A 10936-nucleotide genomic window follows, 5' to 3' on the forward strand; every position below is an offset into this window, starting at 1 on the left:
ATTTAATTAATTAATTATTAATTAATTAATTTATTTAAGATGGACATAACTTTTATATTGTCTGTAAATAATATTTTCAATTTTGTACATAAACTAAATGCTGAAAAAAATAAAAAAAATTGAACAAAAGAATTAAGGCACTAACTACAATTTTCTATTATGTTTCAATGATAGAATGTGATTTATTAAACTATTATTGCTTTATTGTTTGCAAAAGGTGTAATTTTTTTGTGTATTTATGCCACACTATGAAACGAAATCACTTCTAAAATTGATTTGCAGTAATATTGAAAACAATTTACTAAAAGATCTAAACTGTTTTAGAAAATGGACTTGCATTTAAGTGTTTTACATAAATGCAGTATTGAAATACAACAGCTATGAAGCAAAAAAATAATTGTAGAAATGGGACTCAACAAAACTAGAAGATACACCAATTCAATGCAGTTGGAAACATATGACAAAAAGGACATGCCAGAAGTTGCACCAATTCGTAGTAGTTGTCTTTAATACTCAAATTTAGAGCAATCAAATCGAATTGCAGTTAGATTTATGATTGTACTTAGCAGAGAATAAATTATGCAACATTGATCATTTACCATAGATGAACACACAATAAATTAATGACAACATGGAACAAGAGCTTAGACACATCTCCAAATTATGCAAACTCAGTTAAGCAGAGAATAAATTAATGATCAGTCATTTACCTTAGTTGGCAAACACTTGAAAAACGATGATCAGACATATATGCACACAGAACCAGAAGAAAGAAGATAAACATTAATTATAAACATATTATTACCTGGCCCTACCACCTGCTTCATAACCATCTAATTTTTCTTTGATTCCGAGGGTAGCTCGTGCAGCATCGTTGTTTCCGTCATCGTCTTGTGAATTCTCCAGGTTTGCATCTACACCATTATCAGTTTCCTAAATATACAGAAGAAAAATAATTAAGGTTGTGCATGCAAAAGTAAGCACATGCATTTGTTTCCATGACCTTTGGCAATAGATATTGACAAACAGGAAAAATGGATAATGCAAACTCCATGATCATAAAATTTATGTATCCATATAAGAAGGATAAAGGCATGGTTCAAAAAACGATTATGTATGCTGATCGTACAACAAAGCTTGAAGACATGGTGAGCAAAGGTATGAGGTGAAGGCCAACTAGGCTTCTTCTCAGTAACGTTGCGAGTCAATTATGGTGTGAAGCTTCTTCCACAACTTAATTCGGGTGTCAAGCATGAGAAACTTTTTGGTCATTTATATGATTTGTCAAGCATGAGAAATGGTCCAAAGTTATCTTTAAAGCATCAACCTATTATCAAACATAGAATTTAAAAGATAAGGAGAAGAGGCGAGATACAAGCTATTGATACACTTTTTCCTTGAAGAATTAACTAGTGTTTTTGCAAATGCTTTTTTTTATCAGAATATAATCTGGAGCAATACAAGCTTGTCCATTGTTAGAATCTCCTCACTTGTTAACTATGATTCTCTTTGCTATGACCTGAATCATTAAAAAATGATTATCAAAGTTTGAATAGATAGGAAGAAAATCTAGATTGGTTGGAAGAAAATTCATGTTTTATGAAGAAAATAAAACCTAAGTACTTTAATTTTGGTATTCAAATCCATAACAACAAGAAATTTCCCTCCATGATCAAAGGTTATTGGTGTTAGATGCTTTGCAGTAGCCACCATCACGACGTGTCCCACATTTTTGCTACTTGTAAGACATATTTAGTTAAGCCAACTCTCTGATGTCAAAAAAGAAATCTGCTTCAGAATTTTTAAGAAATAAAAGTATCGATTAGGTGGTTGTAATGAGTGCATATAGTAAATTGTTTAAAAGAAAATTGAGAAGAGTATTGTCATAACAAGTTAAAATCTGTATAGAATATTTTGTCCCACTTTTGCTCTAGAAGTACTATTGTTTCTCTGATGGAACCCTCGATAACTTTTATACAAGAATTATCTACATACATTGTAAAAACTTTGCAAAAAAAAAGATGATTGTTGGGAAACTTTTGATGGTCAGAACAACAACATTACATATAGCTCCAATTATTGGGTCAATAGACAGCACTGCAAGAAGAGAAAAACAAAGTGTTATTGCTCTTACTATCTAGAAGATTAGATCTTTACTAAACAAAGCATACTGATCTTGACATAACTTGTAAAAGAGAAAAATGGAGAACTAACAATGGAATTTGACAAGAGGTAAAAGGTTAAGAGCTAAATAGTGACCTAAATTGCTACTAATAATAAGATCAAGGCCATAATTCCATTTTTTTTCATCATTCTAGGACCAACATGTGTCAAGTTAACTACAAAGAAGGAATGATATCATGGTGAAGAACCACTTATAACAAAAGCAATCATAAGTGACACTTCGAACCCTAATTATCAAAAAGAAATATTGTCATTGTGGACAAGTTAGTCCTAATGTCCGTACAAGAAGATAATAGCATTCTTAGAACTCATTCCCAGGCACTATTAAAGACCCAAAGCCTGAAATTGTAAATGATGACAATAGCTTATGAGTTACTTGCCTTGAGAAAGTAAACTTCTAGACTTTTCATGATATGTAAACTGGATATGTATATAGGGTCAACAAAAAAATAATAAAGTCATTGATTGATACCACAAGCAAAGCAACATGAAAGTGGATGATTTATTGCGAACTTCATGAAGGTAGATTAGATGTTTTACATAAAAGAGAACTAATTCCTTGAAGTTACATTTGTGGAACAGTGTGTACTTGTCATCCTTGTACTGAGTGCCAATTCGGCGAAGCTGGTAGATACTGAGAACCTGTAGGAAAGGAAAGAAAATAGCACAAGCACACTATTGAGAAAGTCTACTATCCTTCCTCGATCATTGATGCATTGAGCACCAAGCAAAAACAATACTTGTTGCCGCAACAAACTAGAAATGAGAGTCAGCAGATAAAGTATCTTATCGGGCAAAGATCATTGACTACATCATCATAAGGAAACTCTATATTTTTGAAACATTACTTGGATATCAAAGAAAAGACATCATTTGATTATATCATTAAAGGAAACTCTAATTATAGTTCGGGTGTTGGTTCCTTGTTATATAGCAAAACTAATCTATGTTAGTTTGTGATCCTGTCCGGAAGCTGAGTCGGATGGAGGCTGGTCGTGGTGGCCTGTTTGTTGACAGAAAGTCGTGGGCGATTCGGTTCCCACGGGCGGCTGACGATGCTGCAGGACCCTGTACACACTCAGACGATCTCCCCCCCTCACGTTAGAGACCAGAACCCAGGGAAAAAGTCCCCGGATCAGGCTCTCCGACGCTCAAGTCAGGTCCTTTTTCCCCAGAAAAGCAGAGAGACTCAAAAATGAAAAGTTGTGGAAAAAATGACGAGAGAGCGCGTACCCGCGTACGAGTAATCTCTTCCTTTTTATGCACCCGCCTTGCTTCCAGAACCTGCAACCCTGTCAGAAAACGTTAGACGCTGGGTTTTGTCGTATATCACCGACACCTGTCGTGCTGCTATTGGTCGTGAAGGCATTTTTTGTTTAGGAACCTCCGCCTTTACACAGGGGTTTTGTCTCGTAGTGAAGGACATCTGTCAGGCTGCTATTGGTTATGAGAGCATCTTTTCGCTTAGGGACCTCCGCCTTCGCACATCTCACTGGTATGCAATGATTACCCTTGACGAACAATTGTGATCCTCCGACTCCTGTACAGCTTAGCTCATCCTATTTATCACGGTCTGCATCTACCTCACACCCTCGACCAGACCCCGCCTCTAAGCGTTACCTGCCAGTCGGGCTGACTCCGACCAGCTCTGCTGCTTCCGACCTGTGAGTCGTGACTTGCACTTCCGGGCCTTCGAATTGCAGGCCTGTAAATCGGGCTACCTCTACCCAGCTCTGCCGATCCTGACCCATAAGTACTCGCTGGCCCTCGACCGTAAGCCTGTAGATCGGGCTGTCTTTGCACAGCTCTGACGCTTCTGACCTATGATTTGTGACTTGCGCTTCCGGGCCTTCAAATTGCAGGCCTGTAAATCGGGCTACCTCTACCCAGCTCTGCCGATCCTGACCCATAAGTACTCGCTGGCCCTCGACCGTAAGCCCATAGATCGGGCTGTCTTTGCATAGCTCTGACGCTTCCGACCTATGATTTGTGACTTGCGCTTCCGGGCCTTCAAATTACAGGCCTGTAAATCGGGCTACCTCTACCCAGCTCTGCCGATCCTGACCCATAAGTACTCGCTGACCCTCGACCGTAAGCCCGTAGATCGGGCTGTCTTTGCACAGCTCTGACGCTTTCGACCTATGATTTATGACTTGCGCTTCCGGGCCTTCAAATTGCAGGCCTGTAAATCGGGCTACCTCTATCCAGCTCTGCCGATCCTGACCCATAAGTACTCGCTGGCCCTCGACCGTAAGCCCGTAGATCGGGCTGTCTTTGCACAGCTCTGACGCTTCCGACCTATGATTTGTGACTTGCGCTTCCGGGCCTTCAAATCGCATGTCTGTAAATCAGGCTACCTCTACCCAGCTCTGTCGATCCCGACCTATACCCGATGTTCCGCCTATCGTCTTCCCTTGTCTTTCAACTACTTTGCCTCTTTGATCAACAAGTCTGCCTGGCCTCTGACTACCCCACATGCTTGCCTCTGACTGCCTAGTCAGCTTGACGATTGACTGCTGAATCACCCTGACTATTGACCGCCATGTTCTCTTGACTTTTGACCGTTGTATGGCCTTGACCTTTCTCACCCTTTCCTCTTGGGCCCCTCCATTGCCAACCGTATCACAAGCCTCCCTCATAAGTCTAGTCGAAGGAGGACGAAAGTCTGACTGACTAGACCTCAGCACATCTCTAAGATCTCAGCATATCTCTGTGACATCGGTCTACCTCTGTGTCTCTACCTCAGCATATCTCTGCGCGCTCTGCTTCCTGCCTCACGCATCAACCTTTGTGTCGCGCCGCTTGGGATACCATGCCTCCTTCATTGCTTCGACAGCTGCTTGGGGTACCGTGCCCCCTTAATTGCTTCGCCAGTCGCTTGGGGGGTACCGTGTCCACGTAGTTGCTTTGACTTGGCCAGCCATCCTCTTTATAAAGAGCCTTACGGTCACTTCTTTATTCTATCCTTCTTCTGTCACGCCTTCCCACTTTCTTTTGCTAACCCGTGTTCCACCAGCTTCTTTCCCACGCGATGCATTCTCCTTTTCCTGAGGAGGTTGATCAACCACCTTCCCAAACGCGGATAGATCAGCTCACCTTACAACTTGTCGAGAAAGAACGTGAACTGGAGCGCGTATCCAAGGATCGAGCTCGTCAGCTAGCTGCCCTGCGCTCCATGGAAACCCAGTATCGTGTCGCGAAGTCTTGCGTGCATGCTGAGAAGGCGAGGAAAGAGGAATGCCAGGCTAGCTTGCAGCGCCAACTTAGCCTTCAGGAACGCTTGAAACAAGAGCATGAAACGGAGCTATCTCTCCTCCGTGTGTATCTCGACGACAAGCAAGACACGATCGCCCGGCAACAAACAGTCATCAACTCCTTACACGCGCAGCTGGCTCAAGCCTTGAACGCCCCAGAGGCTCCTGAGTCCCCAGACATTTCTTTACACGGCAGTGCTCATTCTCCATGACCAATCCTTTCCCTGAGTTAAAACTAGTTCGGGCCATAGTTGTCTCAGTGGCTCCTTCGCCGCAAAACGTTCCCTCCTGTAGCTTGGCTGTATCGCCTGCTTATTGAACTGTGCTGCTGTACTTGTACATCTGTCCTTTGCCGACGTAGTCTTTCCTGCTCAAACTTCATCTAGCAAGCATTTTTAGAAACTGGCCCGTATGTAAGAGCCAAGAGTCGCATCATGATTCCTTTTCATGTATGAATTTTGAACAATAAAACCAACATATTGCTTGAGAATTAAAATTACAATGAACGTGCAAAACCTGATTTCGCAGTTTAATATTGATGCTTTAGGGGTAGGGTAGATGGCCTCCCACATTCCGTGCCTTGCATATTTGCAATTTGCATAAAGGAGCTGAAATAAAGCCAGATGTGGCTAACCTGATTATTTGAAAATGCTCCGCTCAGTGTGAGGCATATCCCGCTGAAAGGTAGTTAGGCGTGGGCGCCGAGTTCACTTATGATTTTCGCAGGGGAGTTGATTTTTGATTCCCGCATGGGGCCGACCTGAAAGGTCGTTGGGCTTGAGAACAGAGGTCACTTTTGATTCTCGCATGGGAGCCGACCTGAAAGGTCGTTGGGCGTGAGAACAGAGCTCACTTATAACTCGCACTAGGGCGAGAGTCTGGGACTATCGACCTAAAAGGTCGTTGGGCGTGAGCACAGGGCTCACTTATAATTCTCGCATGGGAGCAGACCTGAAAGGTCGTTGGGCGTGAGAACAGAGCTCACTTATAACTCGCACTGGGGCGAGAGTCTGGGACTACCGACCTAAAAGGTCGTTAGGCGTGAGCACAGAGCTCACTTATTCTCGCATGGGAGCCGACCTGAAAGGTCGTTGGGCGTGAGCAGGCTCACTTATAATCTGAGGCGAGAGTCTGGGACTACCGACCTAAAGGTGGTTGGGCGTGAGCACAGAGCTCACTTATAATTCTCGCATGGGAGGCGACCTGGGGCGTGAGAACAGAGTTCACTTATAACTCGACCGGGCGAGAGTGGGACTACCGACCTAAAAGGTCGTTGGGCGTGAGCACAGGGCTCACTTATAATTCTCGCATAGGAGCCGACCTGAAAGGTCGTTGGGCGTGAGAACAGAGCTCACTTATAACTCGCACTGGGGCGAGAGTCTGGGACTATCGACCTAAAAGGTCGTTGGGCGTGAGCACAGGGCACACTTATAATTCTCGCATGGGAGCCGATCTGAAAGGTCGTTGGGCGTGAGAACAGAGCTCACTTATAACTCGCACTGGGGTGAGAGTCTGGGACTACGGACCTAAAAGGTCGTTGGGCGTGAGCACAGGGCTCACTTATAATTCTCGCATGGGAGCCGACCTGAAAGGTCGTTGGGCGTGAGAACAGAGCTCATTTATAACTCGCACTGGGGCGAGAGTCTGGGACTACCGACCTAAAAGGTCGTTGGGCGTGAGAACAGAGCTCACTTATAACTCGCACTGGGGTGAGAGTCTGGGACTACCGACCTAAAAGGTCGTTGGGCGTGAGCACAGGGCTCACTTATAATTCTCGCATGGGAGCCGACCTGAAAGGTCGTTGGGCGTGAGAACAGAGCTCACTTATAACTCGCACTGGGGCGAGAGTCTGGGGTAATCTGGTCCGAGACCGGTGGCGATGGCGCTGGTCTGAGACCAGTAATGATACTCCGGTCCGAGACCGGTGGCGATGACGCTGGTCTGAGACCAGTAATGATACTTCAAACGGCGGAGGCATAGATGCATCGCTCTTCTCTGCCTTTATCCGTCTTACCTATACCAAGCTCATTGCTGTGGTTGATCTGGTCGTTATTGCTAGCTTTGGGCTTACTCATTCGCGTCGCGTTTCTCCCTGCAATTGCATTATGCATGGCATAGAATTAAGAATAGAGAAAGGAGCGTAAAAACCTTACTCAACCCTTGGGCCACAGTGCCCTCGCAGCTTATGATGACCCCGCGGTTCTCGCGATGCGCTTGGTTAGCTGACCGGATCAGGGGCTGTCTACGCAGAGCTACTTGCCCGGATGGTTCGAGCAAGCCACACTCCCACAGGCCCGCTTGATAGATCTGACATTCGCTTCAGCTGACCTGCCTTGCCTCATTCGCGACCCTTTTAAATGGCCTGGCTTCTGTAGCTTTATGAAACTTCCCGCCTAACCTCGGGCCTTTTCGAGGAGAAATGCATCTTTCGTAGGCCACGCCCCTTCATGATTACCTTGCCATGTCAATCCTTAATGCACTTCTCCTCGGGGTGACACCTGTCCGATGCCTTTATTGCTCACGCCTCCTGACGCCAGCTTCTGACCCCTTTTTGCACCCTTCAGCGCTTACTTCCTATCAGACGACGCTGGGGTGTGTTACCCAAAAAGATACTTGGCTCGACTCTCGATGTGTCCTATTAATGAATGGGCTTTATAAACCCTAAGAGCAGTCCGCCGTCTTCACTTTGACGCTTCGCTATCCTATTCCTCTCGTTCGTGACCGTCTCTGGTAGTGCAGCTTCTCGTCCTCCTGCTTGCGCCCGAAGCTTCTCGCCTTCCTGTTTGCGCCTGACTTGTGACTCCTCTTGTCTTCAACCTCCTCACTTGCTTACTCCTCGTAGTCATGGATGGTAAGGAACTCTTCTGGTATTCACGCTATATCTCTGATTTAGACCATCACGACCTTTCTTCATTGCAATCCAACTTGGGACTAGGCGCCGCATATGAGTTCCGACTTCCCTCGCCCGCCGAACATCCCTCTTCTCCTCCCGAAGGGTTTATCACTGTCTTTAGGGATCAAATCTTAGGCGGTCTTCGCTTTCCTTTACATCCTTTTTTCTCCGAGTTGAGTCAGTATTGTGGTATTGGTATCTCTTAGTTCGTTCCTAACGTATTCCGAGCCGTCTGCGGAACCATCATCTTGTGCCGCATTTATCACATTCTCTTGACCGCTCAATTATTCCATCATTTCTATTCTTTCCGGCGAGCCGAGGCGGGGGTATTCAACGTTCAGGCCAAGCCAGGCCATAAGTTTTTTGATGACCTACCTTCTTCCAATAAAGGCTGGAGATCTCGCTTTTTCTTCCTCAAGCCCCCCGTCCCCTTAGCCGGCCCTTCCCAATGGCGTCCCATCCTTGCTTCAGACTTCCCTTCGCACGCTCATGAGCCTACCTGCTCTGCAGCTGTGGCCAAGCTGAGCGGTGTTGTTGTTCACTTGTCTGTATTGATGCTTGAAGGCATTCTGTACGCTTTTGGTCTTAGTCCTGTCTCCACAGAAATCGGAGTTCCTTTTGGTAAGTTGTTACTTTTTATATACCGCTCTTCGCTAACTGAGGTGCTTTTCCTCTTATTCTTGTAGTGGCTGCCATCCTCCGCTCTTTTGCCAGTCAGGAGACACCCTCAGTGGCCGTTCTGCAAGCTCTGAATGAGGAGCTAACACAAGGCCTATCTTCCGACCCCGCTGCTTCCGTCGGTCCATAGCCTTCGGGACCCCGAACCTCAGAGACGGTAGCCGCCTCAGCGCTTATTGAGCCACCTGCCCCCAGCCCTGCAGACTCAGCCCTACCCTGCACCTCTGATCAACCTGCGTCTGAGCCCTCGCCAGCAAAGCAAGTGCCCTCACTCCCTCCTACTATGAAGCTGCGCCTTACGCGCAAGGGCAAGAGAGCGGCCCCGGTCACCGCAACTTCTCCCCCACCTCCTCGCCGTCAACGGGTATTGAGTATCTCCTCCTCTAGGTCCTCGGATACGAGCTCGACCCAGGAGACAAGCTTGGCCCGGGAGAAGGCCTCTGATCTGGAAATGGCAGACCCGTCATTGGACCTGACAGCTCCTGTATCAATCCAGAGTGTATTACCTGCCTCGCCTTCGTCCTCTGGCGACCAGCCCCTGGACTCGCTGACTCCCCCAGCCTCTCCTCTTCTTGCGCCTATGAGCTCAGCCATGCCGACTTTGAACCTGCCTTCTGCAGACTTAGCTTTCGAGGCTTCCTGGAGACTTCCTTCAGAGATCGACCCGACTTACCCGCCCGCTGCCGACCTATCTTCTATCTTCGGTAAGGTCGATTTCTGTGGGGACTTGGCCACCACCTGGCAATCGGCCAACCGCCAATTCTGGGGGAGCAGTTCCCCTTTGGAGGGGTTTGATCAAATTGCTCATTTCTTGGTAGCGGTAAGCTCTTCTCCTTCCTCTTCTGGGAATTCATATGCTTCTATAACCCCCTTTCCCTTCCTATGGCCACCTGCAGGCCTGTTCCGCGAGTCTGAGTGTCGTTCAGCGAGCGGCCGAGCTTCAGCGAGAGAACGCGGTGCTCAAGGCACGTCTTCAGGAACTAGAGCCCCCTGTAACTTCCTCAGCTCCTCCTGAGCCTTTTGTTGGAAGCCTGGATGCTTATCTGCGTGCCGTCGGGGAATCTGTGGCCTCTGCTCGAGCCATTTCCCATGCCGCCTTCAATAAACTTCAGAAGTTGGAGGCGGCTTTAAAGACAAGTGAGTCTTCCTTGACTTCTGAAGCGGATCGTCATCAAGTGGCAGTTTCTGAGCTGAAAGACAAAGAGGCAGAGCTGCTCTCCTGATCGGCGGATGTGAGTTTGCTACGGCAAAGTCGGGAGCTCCTGCAAATGGGGTTGGCTGATGCCCAGGCCCTGGCTAGTGCTGCCGCTAGCCGGGAGGCAACCATGCAGACTTAGTGGGAAGCTTGCCAAGCCACTCTCCAATCCTTGCAAACGGAGTTATCGAAGGCCCAGGAAGCAGTGTCTCAGGGCCAGAGCGATTTATCCGTGGCCCGCGCCGAGGTTGCCGAGAACAAGAACAGCTTGGAAGCGTACCGAGCTGGCGAATCAGAGCGGCTGAAGGCGTACAGACTGGCCTATGTCCGCTCTACCTTCTTCCTCTAAAAACTGGGACGCTGGATGGTCTTGTTGCTGTGTCATGGGGCCGCTGGTGGGGTCAGACAGGCCTTCGAGCAAGGTTTTCTACGCTTGGCACCTCCTGCCACCTTTTTGGACACAGCTCGCCTATCCAGGGAATTGCCACAGGAAACCTTCCCCTCCTTCGAAGCGAATGATGGGCTTTTCCTCTTGGAGGCTCCTCCCCCTGCGGCCGATTCAGCTCCCGTGGATATTTCTGCCCAGGCCCTTCCTGCTGCTGCTCCTGAAACGTCCGCTGATCCTGCGTCTTCCGCCATAGTGCTGGCTGATCCCCTGCTCCTTCCGTTGGCCTCTATTGATCCTGCGCCCTCTTCCTCAGATGTTGTGTAGTCTGAACCATGTTGTAATGC

This window comes from Zingiber officinale, chromosome 3A (assembly GCF_018446385.1).
Source record: "Zingiber officinale cultivar Zhangliang chromosome 3A, Zo_v1.1, whole genome shotgun sequence".
NCBI classification, from domain to species: Eukaryota; Viridiplantae; Streptophyta; class Magnoliopsida; order Zingiberales; family Zingiberaceae; genus Zingiber; species Zingiber officinale.